Consider the following 15,717-nt stretch of genomic DNA (forward strand, 5'->3'; position numbering starts at 1 on the left):
CACTAGCAGCCAACCCATACAGAATGCAGAAAAATGCTCTAGTGGACAAGCTCATATGATAGGTAACGGGTATGGGTCGTTGGGTCGACTCACCTTAGGTCGATCATGGAATGTCGACATGCATTAGGTCGACAGGGACAATGGGTCGACATAGTCATTACGTCGACATGTACTAGGTTGACAGGTCAAAAGGTCGACATGGGTTTTGGACTTTTTTTGGCATAATTTTCTTCGTAAAGTGACGGGGAACCCCAATTAGTGCATCGTGTCCCCTTGTATGGCTTGCTTCGCTCGCCATGCTTCGGGCAAGGTTACAGTTTCGAATTGTAGTCCACGTGGATCGTCAAGTATGAAAAAGTCCAAAAAATGGAAAAGAAAATGTGAAAAATGAATGTCGACATTTTGGCCTGGTGACCTAATAACCATGTCGACCTATTGACCATGTCGACCTTATGACTGTCGACTTAAGCTGTGTCGACCGAACGACCGTATCCCATTGGTAACTACTGTACATAAAGCATCCAACCTCCTTTAAAACATACAGAAAATCTTTTTCTTTTCAGGTCAAAGTTGCTAAGCCCCTCACCTTTCCATAAACAGGGGTTGGAGTTTCTAAAAGCTCTAATCTCTGAAACAGCAATTGTATTGCCAATTCATGTGATTGCAGCAATATCCATTCATTTAAAAAATGTGATCTTATCAGCAATTTTTTTTTAAACATTATCCACCTGTGTTGGTCTCAGCCTGAAACTATGTAAATAGATGATCTTCAGCCAATCTTCTAAACATAAATAACTTCAAAATAAAAAAAATAAAAAATAAGACATAAAATATAGTTTATAGAAGTCTGTTCTCCTTCAGAAAAAAAATGTGTATCATACTATCCAAAATAATGATAGGATTGAAACCAAAAGTGATTACACAAAGCAAGAGTTGATCGCTAGCTGCATTCGTTCGCTGTGCAGCGATGAGGCAAAAAACGACACTTCTGCGCATGCGGCGCAATGCGCAACGTTCTATTACAACGAACGATGTAGTTTCACACAGGGTCTAGCAAAGCTTTTCAGTCGCACTGCTGGCCCCATGAAGTGGGCGTTTCTGGGTGTCAACTGACCGTTTTCAGGGAGTGTTCTAAAAAAAGCAGGTGTGCCAGGAAAGACGCAGGCGTGGCTGGGCGAACGCAGGGTGTGTTTGTGACGTCAAAACAGGAACTGAACAGTCTGAAGTCATCGCAAGCGCCGAGTAGGCATTGAGCTACTCTAAAACTGCACACAAAAAAACAACAACTTTGTAACCGCTCTGCGATCCTTTCATTCGCAATTCTGCTAAGCTAAAATACACTCCCAGTGGGCGGCGGCATAGCGTTTGCACGGCTGCTAAAAACAGCTAGCGAGCGATCAACTCAGAATGACCCCCATGACCCGTTCCATTAGGTACAAAGGGGCAGATGTATTAACCTGGAGACGGCATAAGGAAGTGATAAACCAGTGATATGTGCAAGGTGATAAAGGCACCAGCCAATCAGATCCTTACTGTTAATTTACATGTCGGAGCGGATTGGCTGGTGCCTTTATCACCTTGCACATATTACTGGTTTATCACTTCCTTTTGCCTTCTCCAGGTTAATAAATCTACCCCTCTGTTCCTGGACTTCTTTGCCAGTGGCCGTTACAGAGGTGGGGCTGCACCACAGTCCAAAATTCAAATAAGGGAGCCACACCATGCCATTGAGTCCTGGCCGGTGATGTTTGGCACTGTTTGAGGTGGCAGTTGCTGCGGCTCTCCTAGTTGAATTTTGGACTGTGCTGCAGCCTCACCTCTGTAACTGCTACTGGCAAGGAAGTCCAGAAACAGAACATTTTGTACCTAATGGAATGGAGAATGTTGGTGGGTATGAATTAGTCATACAGTGTCCAAATGACAGCAGAAATTAAGACCATCCAGGTTCTACTTCAATCATCCTTAGATCTTAGATGCTCTGCAAACTGTAACCATGGTTAAATTAGATCCTTAGTTCAGTTCTCTATCCACCGTCAACCACATGGACTAATATTGTGGCTGTGTGGCTGGCTGTGTAGGTGGGGGGGGGAGGGTGTGACCGGAGAGACTAACCAGCCACACGTGAAATGGCCGCCGCGGCACTGAAGGGGTTAACCCCTAGTGCCCGGCGCCATTACAAGGACAATGGGCGCTTGGCGCCACTTTTAAACTGTGCACTGGTGCTAAGCGCCATCTTTAAATGTAGTGTGGGTGCTAGGCACCGGGTATTTAAAAATATATTTAATACTGTGTTTTCACCAATGTTATATTTAATGCAATAGGCACAGTTGTAAGATTGCACATTTACATTGCATGCAAATGCCAGCACTTAGAAGGAATGTGTAAGCTGTGTTGGTTTTAAAATGCATTTACGTTTGAGGACAAATGGCTTGGAAGCTTCTCACCTAGGAATTGAGATGCTGATGACCCTGGCACTTGGAAAGGGGTGTATGGACAAGCCATTTCTTTGAGATTGAGATGCGTCTCTGTGTAACTTTATAGACACATGCAGGTGAAAGGATTTGTTGCTGTCTTCTCTGAATATTGTAGTAGTACCATCTTATTCTGCTGGAACATCTTGCTGTATGCTGTTGCCCCTAGCAATAGGGAAGAGTTCTCTTTAGAACTATTGAGCCAATAAAACATCATTGCCTCAAGAAGATTGCTTCATCTTGTGACCTACAGGGTTAGGCCAAACCTAGCCCCGTCCTCCGGCTGTCCAGGGAAGTACCTAACGTCTCCAAGTTCCGCCTTCCGCCAGCTACCGGTAGAGGCCTAGCAAGTGGCTAGTGGGGATTCGTCAGCACCACACAGGTGTGGTAAGGCAGTGCGTCGGCACATACAGAGCAGAACCGTGGTTCCAAACGCCACGGCAGGTTAGGAGTTTGGTGGTGGCAGCATAAACCCGCCCACAACGCAGTGGGTGGAGTCAGTAACAGGCGGTTACTGACGGTAAGCGGGAATCCCCTATGTGGTCAGGCCTCGTGTGACTTGATCTTCCATTCTGTGCGCAGCCAACGGGACGCGAAAGCGGCGAGTGCTTTCGTACGGGACCGTCCTGTCACAGAAATTGTTGGCATAGAGGTGGGATATTCCCAGGCGGCTTTTCATCACCCGATTGGAGAAGCCGAGTTACTCAGGAGAGGAGTAACTGCAGCGCAGGAGAACGCACAAGATGGCGGAATTCAGCGGAATGTCCAAGGATGATCTGGAGATCGTATGCCAGGAGAAGGGTGTGGATATCCCTTTCAACGCGTCCAGAAGCGTCATGAAGGCGGCGCTCAGGAGCGTGGAGGAGTCTCATCGGGCGGAGGTGGAAAGCACTGACGGCGTCAGCATCGCAGAGGACGGCCCAACAGTGGACCTTCGTAAGGAACCGGTGAGAACCACAAGCCCCGCCCTCTCTCACAGCAGCAATGTTTCCCAGCAATCCCTAGCAGGGCCAGGATCCCAACGTCCCAGGGGGGGCGGACCGGATACCCTAGCAGATCGGCTAGCGGAATTGGGGGAAAAGGGCAACGGAGCAAGAACGCATGCTTGTCATTCGGATGTGGCATGCGGAGCGGGCACCACAGGCCGTGGTACCCCGGGAGCCGTTGTCAGCTGTTGTACACAGATCAGGACGCATTCAGTTTGCAGACAGTGATGGGGACATTGATGGACATTTGCAAGTTTTTGAAAGGACTTGTAAACTACACGATCTACCCGAGTCAGAGTGGGTGAGACACCTTGTGCCCACTCTGCATGGAGAGGCCTTGGAGGCCTATCGAGGAGTGGCCACAGAGGACTGTGGGAACTACGACGACGTTGCGAAGGCCCTCCTCCAGCGATTCTTCATCACTCCAGAGTCGTACAGGAAGAAGTTCAGAGACTTGCCCAAGAATCCTAGCAGCACCCAAGAGCAGTTCGCCACCCAGCTGCGGCAGTACGTGGTGAAGTGGGTGAAGGATTCTGAAGCCACTACATGGGACGCACTGATCGACCTGATCTGCAGGGAGCAGTTCTACCGCAGGTGCGCCCAATAAGTGAAGGAGTGGGTGCTAGATCGGGAGCCACCCAGCTTAAAAATGGCTGCCCAATTAGCAGACAAGTATGTGGCAGTTCGGCCACAGGGGCAGAAGCGCCCAGCCAGCTCCAAAAGACTGCACCACCAAGGGGACCCCCCTCTTCAGCTCATCAACCCCAAAGACAAGCATCTTCCAACCCGGGTGCTCTTGGCCAGCAACCGCACCGCAGCGTCCCTGCAAGTGATCAGAGATCATCGGTGCCACGACTGGAGAGGAAGTGCTACGGCTGTGGGAAAATCGGACATCTGAGGATGAACTGTCCTGCATCCCAAGCACCCCAGACTCGTGCCCCAAATCAGAGTGCTGGAGCCCGGATCGCTTGTTTGACGAGAGGAGATGAGCCTACAGAGACTGTTCCCCCTCCAGTCAGTCCGATGGAGTGTGGCGAGAGACAGGTGCACTCTGCGGAGAGAGTCACCTGCATGGCCAAACAGCCCCTACACAACATGTGGAGGCACCTGCAGCCAGTCCACGTGGGACCCCTGCAGGGAGAAGGCCTAAGAGACTCTGGGGCCTCAATCACTGTGGTGAGCCCCCACCTCATAGATCCTGCTGCAGTATTGCAGGGTCGCACTGCCACGGTCACCCTGGCAGATGGAACAGAGAAAGCGGTTCCCATGGCAAGAGTCTACCTGGACTGGGGAGCTGTACCAGAGTTGCGAGAAGTTGCCGTCATAGATGGTCTCCCAACTGATGTGGTCCTAGGAAATGATCTGGGTGGTGGGATCGTCACTACGTTTGTTGGCGCCATTCCCCGGAGTCAAGTTCCACAACCACCGTTGACATCAGCTACTCCAGCACAGCCCAGCCCAGAGGAAAAGACTACAGCTGCTAGACAACTGCCAGCACAGCCAACCACAGCTTCAACCAGCCCAGAGGAAAAGATTACAGCGGCTAGATCAGCACATCGACCCCGCATGCCTTTTGCCTCTGGTATGCCTACGTCCACTAGCAACGCAGAGGATGTCGGTTCCAGCTCGTTTGATCCTGTGGGGGTGCCCAATGATGCTCCTGACCCAAGTGGTTTGCCAACTCTGGCGGTGAGTATGAGAAACCACACTGACTTTTCCATGACTGACCCCTACCAGACTGACCCTAGTAGTCCCCACCTAGATCCCCCTGTAGTGTGTCCCAATTTAGGAGAGATTGAGGGCCGCAGGCAGGAGTTTAGGGAGGCTCAACCCTCTGACCCATCCCTGAAAGGCATGAGGCGCCACTCTGGCAGCGGCCTTGACAGGGTTGGGGCAGGAAGTTTGACCTGGCGGGAAGGGTTAAGGTACAGGGTAGCCAGGAAAGTGGGAGGGGATAGACCAGATAGGGAATGTGTCCAACTGGTCCCCCCCCAGGGAACTTTCCTGCGCAACCGGTGTCGGTTGCCAGCGAAACCCCTTTGGACAGTAACCCTGAGATAGACCGTACCCTGAAGTGCCTGACACAGTGCTTACCCTGGTCTGGAATGTCGGATGACGCCCAGACCAACTGTAAGGCTGGTGCCATGCGTTGGCAGCTGGGGCACTCCAGCGGTTGTGTTGTCTCTGGGCCTCTGCTCATAGGAGAACCCTTGCAGCAAGTTGCTGTGGACATAGCAGGTCCCCTGCCTGTGCGCAGTAGATCGGGGAAGACACGCAGTCTCCCTGTAGTGGATGCCACACAGGATCCAGAGGCTGGTGGTCTGGCCGCCATCCCTGTGGCACAGGTAGCGGACGAGGAGGAAGGAGTAGGCCTAGGTGACAGGGTAGGTTTCCCGAGTCATAGGTCGACGGAGGAGGATTGGAGGGCAGGTGTGACAGTTAGGGCAGACAGTTGCCAGATAGGTATGATGGAGGTGCAGTGCCTGGGGCACCATGTGGGAGGAGACAGGGGTAGGCCCAAACCAGAGGGGGTGGAGGCAACCAGAGGCTGTCCCCGACCCACATCACCCAGACCGGTACTGACCTTAGAACCTGTAAGGCCCTACGGACATGTTGTCATTGACTTTAGTCCTGTAGTGAACCCCTTAACAGAGATGGCTAGGAAGGGCATTCCCAAGTCAGTGGACTTTGCACCCGCTTGCAAATTGGCATTCCAGTCATTGAAGGAGGCTCGGGTACCTGCTCCAGTGCTGATGGCGCACATTCTTGACCAGGACTGTGTGTTACGAACTACTGCGCCACTGCACGGACTGGGAGCAGTACCGAGCCAGAAAGAGCCATATGGGCAGGAGCACCCTGTGGCCTGTTTGAGCAGGAAACTGCTATGGTGGGAGGTGGGGTATGCCACAATTGGGACACCTGGGGTGGCATTTGTTTGTAACCAGCCCCCCGCCGTGGTGACTTACCACCTACCTGTTAGGTGGCTGCAACCCACCTTGGGGAAATTGGACAGACTTTTGTGGTGGAGCCTTGAACTTGGACTTCAGGTGGACTATTTGAACATTGTGCACCCACGAAGAGAGGCCCACTACACTATGGATGAACTGTCTAGGCCAGAGCCTACACCCCCCAGGTAGCGTCCCCTTCACCCCAACGGACTGCGGGACCAGGACCCAAATCGTTGGGACATGGGTCCCTGGTTGACCCGCTTGAATGGGGGGGGGGGGGGGAGGAGTGTGACCGGAGAGACTAACCAGCCACACGTGAAATGGCCGCCGCGGCACTGAAGGGGTTAACCCCTAGTGCCCGGCGCCATTACAAGGACAATGGGCGCTTGGCGCCACTTTTAAACTGTGCACTGGTGCTAAGCGCCATCTTTAAATGTAGTGTGGGTGCTAGGCACCGGGTATTTAAAAATATATTTAATACTGTGTTTTCACCAATGTTATATTTAATGCAATAGGCACAGTTGTAAGATTGCACATTTACATTGCATGCAAATGCCAGCACTTAGAAGGAATGTGTAAGCTGTGTTGGTTTTAAAATGCATTTACGTTTGAGGACAAATGGCTTGGAAGCTTCTCACCTAGGAATTGAGATGCTGATGACCCTGGCACTTGGAAAGGGGTGTATGGACAAGCCATTTCTTTGAGATTGAGATGCGTCTCTGTGTAACTTTATAGACACATGCAGGTGAAAGGATTTGTTGCTGTCTTCTCTGAATATTGTAGTAGTACCATCTTATTCTGCTGGAACATCTTGCTGTATGCTGTTGCCCCTAGCAATAGGGAAGAGTTCTCTTTAAAACTATTGAGCCAATAAAACATCATTGCCTCAAGAAGATTGCTTCATCTTGTGACCTACAGGGTTAGGCCAAACCTAGCCCAGTCCTCCGGCTGTCCAGGGAAGCACCTAACGTCTCCAAGTTCCGCCTTCCGCCAGCTACCGGTAGAGGCCTAGCAAGTGGCTAGTGGGGATTCGTCAGCACCACACAGGTGTGGTAAGGCAGTGCGTCGGCACATACAGAGCAGAACCGTGGTTCCAAACGCCACGGCAGGTTAGGAGTTTGGTGGTGGCAGCATAAACCCGCCCACAACGCAGTGGGTGGAGTCAGTAACAAGCGGTTACTGACGGTAAGCGGGAATCCCCTATGTGGTCAGGCCTCGTGTGACTTGACCTTCCATTCTGTGCGCAGCCAACGGGACGCGAAAGCGGCGAGTGCTTTCATACGGGACCGTCCTGTCACAGGGGGGTATCCTATCAGTCCCAGTAATTGATCCCCTAGGGGCTATCCAATTAGCCTTGCTAGATGGAATTTATTGGGGGATTATGAGTCACGTGACTCAAGCACAAGTAGCAGAATCCCAGATAACCAGCCCAGAATCTTATCCCGGATCCTATGTGTTATCATCCAAAAAGGAAAAAGGCCTGATACTACGGTCAGGCTCTAAAGCCTGTTTTGCCATGCGGTAAATTAACGCCAGCAATAGGATACCAATCATAGTCCCATTGGACAAAGGGAAAAATCCACTGTTTTATATCATTCAGAAAGCTGTATGTGCTCCTGTAATTTCACTGCATTTTCCTACCTCTATAGAATGACTTAATCACAGGAGATGTGTATATTTTAAAACTCTAAATGGGAAATTTACTAAAGTACCGGGTTTAAACTAGTGGAGGTTTTGCTCGTAGCAACCAAGTAGGTTGTGGCTATCATTTATTTGGTACATTCTAGAAAAGGATAGCTAGAATTTGGTTGCTATGGGTAACACCGCTACTTTTGTAAACCTGCACATTAGGAAATTTACGCTCAAGATCTTTTCATTCCCTTCATCTAAGATTTTATTTCCCATTATGAGGACAACACAATGAGCCCATTTCATTGGACCCATTCATTTCAGTATGCACGCATGTATTAACTATTTTGTCAGTATTTTTCATTTCATTCAGCTCAGTGGTTCTGATGCCGCGGAGAGTGCCTGAAACTGGCGATTTCCTTTATCGATCTTTTGAATATCCCCTCTGTTCTTATAGTTAACACTGAGAACTCTGAGACTGCAGGGATTTTACATGCATTGCCAGTGACAAAGGAAATTGAACAGTAAATAGACTACATAATGGTATGGGGCAGATGTATTAAGCCTAGAGAAGTGATAAAGCAGTGATAAAGTGCAAGGTGATAATGCACCAGCCAATCAGTTCCTAACTGTAAATTTACATATGGAGCCGATTGGCTGGTGCGTTATCACCTTGCGCTTTATCACTTCTCCAGGCTTAATACATCTGTGCAATGGTGTGCGTCTAGCACAGACTCACTGGGCACCATACACATGCAGGGAATAAGTACGAGATCCCGCCGGACAGGATCCCTGCGGTCGGAATACAGACACCGGAATCCCAACCGGCACAATAACAACAGGGTGGCGAGTGCAACGCAGCCCCTTGCGGGCACGGTGCCTCGCTACGCTTGCCACACAAATTTATTCTTTCTCTATGGGTGTTGTGGACACCCACAGAGGGAGAATATGTCGGGATTGTGCCGGTCGGGATTCCGGTGTCGATATTCCGACCGCCGTGATTCCGTCCGGTGGGATCATGACCGCATCCCACATGCAGGGACCTGATGGTGAATGTTAAATGGGGACAGCTCCATGCACCTGTCAGTCCAGTCTCTCTTTCACCTCTGACAGAGAAGAGCTGTCACCTGGGACAGCACACACACGCCATCCACGGAGCAACATCACAGAGGGAAGCTGGAGTGTCACCCTTCAGTAGTGACAGCACCTGGGAAAGTCACAGACTGATCATGCCTGGACATGAACAGAGCAGGTGAGAGTGGCATTGACTAGCAACACCACCTCAGAGTGGAGAGTGAGAGAGAAATATTGGAAGAGATATGGGGCGGGATTTACTAAAGGGAAAATGCGGTAAAACCCCCGTTTTACCGCATTTTCATATGTACTAACTCCCGACCGCCGCGTTTTCGCCTCATAGGGTATCGCCTATGGGATTCTTACCGCCGCCGCCCCGCTCACGACGACCCCCACCTTCCCCCCCGGCATACCTGAGCTGCTGCTGCCTGCTGGTGCGGCCCCCCTCCTCCTTCTCCCCCGCATCACAGCCTTGTCTCCTTCCGGCTGCATAGGGGAGGAGGAGGAGCCCGGGGACTCCCTGCCCACGTCACCTCCCGAGTCTGGGAGGTGACGGGGACCCCCGCTGACATCATCGCGGGGGGGCCTCCTATACCGCATTGCGATACTAATCGCATATGTTAGTACATATGCGATTAGTATCGCTGCGGTAGGCGGCGAGAGGCGGCGATTGCTTATAGTAAATCCCGCCCATGGAAAGGTATGGCGCACAACGGCTAGCGACCCGGCAAGGGGCAGATCCAAAATACTTGTAATTAAATAATAATGTATAATAAGCTGAAACGTTAACCAAACTATATAGTCAAAACCTTATAGGCCCAGGCACTAATGAATGACTGTATGAGGTCAACAATATTAATAATAAAATGATAATCAACATATATTAAAATCAGTTGCAGCTCAGTGAAAAAGGAGTTTGTGAACACTAAAATAACTTTCTATCCAGAAAAGTGAACTGAATACAAGCAAAAGTGAGGTGCTGTGGTTATACTGTGAAAACAATGATGTTTGTTTGGCACAACGTTATAATCAAGACATGTAAATTACTAAATCTTAACACCACATTTCATTTAAAAAAAATAATTCACACAAAATATGACAAATAGAGTTCTCACATAAATATCAATATCTAAAATAAGGCGTTCTATAAACTGCTCAGTAGTTTATTAAGAGCATAAAGGGGGGAAATCAATTGTTTTTCCGCCAGCAGATGGCGCCCAACGGTACTATTCAATTTTAGCTCAGTTTGGGCGCAATCAGCGTTTTTCGCATGGCGCCCATTGGTTTGGTTGGATTTAGCCGCTTTACAAGGCTAAACCCGACCTCCCTGGGCGCAATCACCGCAGAAAAAAAATCAATTCAATTGCGCCTCGTGATCTCCCATCACTTTAGAAGGGAGATCAGGCGCACAAAACAATTTAATTCAATCGAGTTCTTGATAAGTCTCATGACTGAAACGTTGAACTGACACAGTTGTCATGTGGATTCCTGTGTACAAGATTTGTGAGTGCCGCTGTTTGTTTTAGTGACACAACGTTATCACCGTACACCTGGACAAGTTGGCAATAAGTTTCAGCTGCTGATGTTGCAGCTGAAGGGGGATACACATGTAGGGATGTATGCTTAAATTCTAAGCAATCTGACTAGACTGCTTAGAAATTAAGCACGGATCTCTCTGTGTGTATGCTGCATAGCGATAGCGATGTGTAGCCCTGCGTGTCGCTATCGCTGACTCTAGATAGGCCAAATCTAGTTAAATCGCTCACTTCAGTAGGGGGGTGAAGTTAGCGTGTTTCCCCCCCCCCCCCCCCCTCCCTCGCTCAGCACACATCGCACTGTGTCCTAAGCGGGACAGAGATGTGAGCTGAGCGTTCTGTGCTAGATCGCTCAGCACATATCGGTACGTGTGTACGCCCCTTTAGACACAGAAATCTTATCACACTACACACCTCAATGTTACCATATTTATGCCAGCCCCACTATATTACAAGTGATGTTGGGACAGTATCACTGACATCAGGCGCAATCGAATGCCCGTGAGGGGAAGCAGTGGTCTACCCGACTTAGAATGAAATAGAGAACATTACATACGAGAGGTCGTGTTACCTTACTTACTGAACCACCCTCGGACATTACTGTCAGCTGGATCATTCTTGGGGAAGCAAATTACTTGCAGACCACACATGCAATAAGATTAGTATTGGGGGGGTGGACAGTTTTATAGCTGCCTTGTTATAGGAACGATATATTTTGAAGAACACTCTTATTCAATCTGTGCACAGTACATCTGTTTACATCTGTTATCCTGGATTACATGGTATCACACTTTACTATGCCCTCCATGGGAAACCCCAAACACTGTCATTAACAACCAGGGTGGTCCCTGCTCAGAGTTCACTAATGTTTAGGAGTGTTACTGCTCCTCATGTCCCAGTGTCTATGTAACATTATGCATGTGTTCTATGTCACAGGTTGATATCCTAGATGCAGCCGGCAGACTATACCATCCATCACTCCTGCACCCCTGTCCCATGCCAGCAATTACTGAATCTGGACAAGCAGAGCATGGCTGTTCCATAAATAAACAATGCACTAAGTAGTGTTTATGGCTGCTGTACCCTCCCAGCATGATAACAGTGATTTATGTCAGGGCATTACAACAGGGACCATCTGTTCTTTAAAAACACTCAAAAATATTTATAAAATGGGTTGTGTTTGGTCTTCAATCATATCGATTGGGACAATCCTAATTTTAATACAAGACGAGTCATAGGTTTCATTTTTCTCATACAGAATACATAATAATCGAGAGTTTTGGTCAACTTCTATACTCTTTTCACTGCTTCATGAATATTCTCTGAGGTTTCATTTCCCCACTAGAAGGTTTTGAGAAAGTGGTCACTATAAGACCAAACAAACCTCACGTAGGGTTCCATTCAGAGGCGGGCTGGCTCTGGGGGCAGGCTGCCATGTGCCCCAAGGGGCACGCTACTGCCAAGGGTCACAGGCCAGCCGCCATCTTCCACTACACCAGCGGTGGCCAACCCACGGCTCTTTCTATCTCCGCATGCGGCTCATAAGCTCCCATGGCGCCTCCCTAGTCTGAAGTGCCTGGTGCCGGCCCGTGAGCCTATCAGAGCTCGCGGACCGGCAGCCAATCAGGAGTCTTCGCTGCCAGTCCGCGAACTCTGATTGGCTCATGGACCAGCGACTAATTAGAGAGAATCAACGCCGCCAGAGAGTGGAGACTGAGGGGCAGGAGAGGTGCACGCTGCGCTCTCCTCCCCTCACAAGCAGCAGATTGAGCAGAGCAGCAGCACGGCGGTGAGCAGCACTTGGGGGAGCGCAGTGTGGGGACATGTGCATCTTACACTGGGGGCATATCTGGCACTGGGGGCATATCTGGCACTGGGGGGACGTGTATCTGGCACTGGGGGACATGTGTTTCTGGCACTGGGGAGGGACATGTTTCTGGCACTGAGGGCATATCTGGCAGTGGGGAGACATGTAGCTGGCAGTGAGGGCATACCTGGCACTGGAGAGACGTGTAGCTGACAGTGGGGGCATATTTGGCTCTGGGGGGACGTGTATCTGGCACTGGGGGGGATATCTGGCACTGGGGGGGATGTGTAGATAGCAGTGGGGGCCTATCTGGCACTGGGGGCATATTTGGCACTGGGGGACATGTGTATCTGGCACTGGGGGCATATTTGGCACTGGGGGGACATGTTTATCTGGCACTGGGGGCATATCTGGCACTGGGGAGTTGTGTATCTGGCAGTGGGGAGATATGTATCTGGCAGTGGGGGCATATCTGGCACTATGGGGACATATATGCATCTGGCACTGTGGAGGAATTGTATGCATCTGGCACTGTGGAGGAATTGTATGTATCTGGCACTGCGGAGGCACCCATTTTTTGGTGTTTTTATATGTATGTGGCACTGTACGGGGGCTTTATTTGTATGTGGCACTGTACAACATGACTAAAATTGGGGTTATGACACAAGGTCATTCTCCTACAAACGTTAAACCGAAAGGTGTGCGCATAAAAACAGGGTGTGGCTTTGTGACAACTATGACATGCCCCATTTTTGCTTGCGCGCCTTCGGCGCACACATGATCTGGCTCTTACCCTTGACTACAGATCTTTTCTGGCTCTTTGCCACTGACTGGTTGGCCACCCCTGCACTACACAGCTCTGCTGAAGCCGCAGCCGCACTGACAAATTTATAACAAAGTATCTTTGGGATAATTTACACCAGGCCTAATTTTTTTTTTTATTAATAAATATTTAAAAAAAAAAAAAAAAAAAAAACTCAATTTAAGGTGGCACCATTATTTATGGGCCAGTGCTCTGGACTTGCCCCCCAGGATAAAAGTTGCCAGCCAGCCCCTGGGTCCATTTAATAATTATGGGTGTTTATACCCGACTATATTTTTTGTATTGTAGCATATATTTAAAAAAAAATTATTTTATTTTCAGTGTCCGGGGGCCATACGTGCTACTGCACAGACTGCTTACTCTGCATGTGCGAGTGGAGTGCTGGTAGGGGAATCCTTGTGGAGTGCAGCCTATAGGTTACAATGGATAACATCATCTAAAGATGGCATTAGCTACAGGGGCACCTAGGGGACTACTTTTTGGATCCAAAATGGTGGTTCACAGCAAATGGGTGTTTTTGGGGCGTATTCTGCAAACGTGTAACATAAATGAGCTCCAAAGCCTCAGGGCGTGGAGGCTTATTAGGATCTAACACAAAACTCAGTGGCCAAATGAGGGAGAAAATTAAAAGTCTAAAAACTGTGAATACATACAGTACAGTATATAAAAGGATGCCCCAGCTGAGTCAGTAATATGAAGCCAACAAAAGTTGAAGCAGCAGTTTCCATAGTGCACAGTGTGAAGGGTCCATCAGCACCTAATATTTTAAGGTCCACCATCCAACACAGAGACTGCGGCCACCTCACACTTTCTATCCACCAGCCCCTTGGTGACCAATGTAACCTGTCTAATTCCCCTGTGGTGCCCAAATCACTGCAATGTAAGGATAGAATGACATTGCACTTGTTCTTTGCCAAAAAGCCTTATAAGTAACATTGCCCAGTAAAATACAACAGAATCCCATTTTAGTGGTTACCATTAAGATCATGCTTACATCAGCACTTCTTGTTAAATGGGTGGCGGTGGGGCACTATAACAGTAACCTATACATTGTGCAAAGAGCCATTATGTGGGCTAATTCAATCAATCAATTCACTAAAAGCTAGCGACATCACTGAGGCATGAGGCACAACGAACCTCTCTGAATGTCACTGGTTCTTATTAGTTCTGCCCACACAATTACTGCGAGTAGTTGATGGGTACGGGATGTAGTTATGTGACCAGCGGTCAGGAAACTGCCAGTCACAATACCTACAGCTACATCCCGCCCCCTAGCAGGGACTATTCACACTCAAGGGAATAGCACCTGTGGCGAGCGCAGCGTGCCACCGAGTCCGCAGCATGGTGAGCGCAGCGAGCCTGCAAGGGGCTTTGTTGCGCCCGTCACCCCACCCCCTGCCAGCATACTGCTGCCAGGATCACGCGGCCGGTATGCTGACCGCCGGGATCCCCAGCGCCGGTAAGCCATACCCAACCCATGGATACAACTTAAAGAAAATGAACTAAAATCCATGTAGGCTCTTTTCTATTACCCTTGTTCACTTCAAACTGTAAACTGTAATTGAATTAAACTATGATCTGGATAAGTCAGCATTGTTGCGTTTTACATGACTCTGCTTTCTCTGGCTCACTGTGTGTACAGTCAGTATAGAATATTACTACATGAACGCAATGCTGTGGAAAGGTTATAAAAGACCCATGGCTACGGCAGCAGTACAATGTGCAACAGTTGGAGACGGATTAACAATGCCGACTTGTATTAATATTCAAATAAAAAGATTTATGTTACTCACACATATCAATCATCCATTGTAACCAGTGACAGGTGAATAGCTGCACAGTACCACAGCAGATCCAAACTGCATTAGACTTTCTTTTGAGGTGAATACACAAGCTCATGTACAAGTTTATATGGTCATATTAGATAATGTTCACCCTTATACTGTATTACTTCAAACAATTCACAAATATATTTGAAGTAATCGCAACATCATTTAGCAATGGCTGGAGAACAAGTTTATATTTCTGTTAATATATGTCTGTGAATCTCCCTGTCTCTATATACTTCTTTCAAATTGTACTCTTTTGGGTCTGATGCACAGACCTGTATAAATATACACACAGGGCCTGATTCAGAGTTCAAAGGTTATGAAAGTCATGAAGATTCCCGATTATCGGCAATCTGCAGCTGATCAAGGCGCAATGACGTGTGTAGTTCCCCTCTGCCTGATTGACAGGCAGCAGCGTAGAGGGGGTGGGGAAGGGTGGAGGGAGGGCTGCGTTCCTAGAAAAGGGGAGGTGTCGTCCTTGTTTTCAAGGAGGGGAAAGCCAAGGGTCTGCGTTGGCCAGCTGCGCAAGCGGAGGCTTACTTAGCTGGCCTTCTGTGGGGAACATCGCGACTGATGGTTGCGATGTTGGATCTCAACTTACAACGTCAGTTGCAA

General features: G+C 48.9%; 1 protein-coding gene and 1 long non-coding RNA gene across 4 annotated transcripts in view; one reads left to right on the forward strand and one right to left on the reverse strand.

Annotated features, from left to right (window-relative positions):
• The window catches only part of FAM124A (family with sequence similarity 124 member A), a 399,378-nt gene that overhangs the window by 152,517 nt on the left and 231,144 nt on the right, over positions 1 to 15,717 (reverse strand). The window lies entirely within an intron of this gene.
• Positions 9,103 to 11,725, forward strand: LOC135050599 (uncharacterized). Its single transcript, XR_010241690.1, has 2 exons — positions 9,103 to 9,286; positions 11,580 to 11,725. It is a non-coding gene; the product is annotated as an uncharacterized LOC135050599 (long non-coding RNA).

The sequence above is a fragment of the Pseudophryne corroboree genome, chromosome 2 (assembly GCF_028390025.1).
Source record: "Pseudophryne corroboree isolate aPseCor3 chromosome 2, aPseCor3.hap2, whole genome shotgun sequence".
NCBI lineage: Eukaryota > Metazoa > Chordata > Amphibia > Anura > Myobatrachidae > Pseudophryne > Pseudophryne corroboree.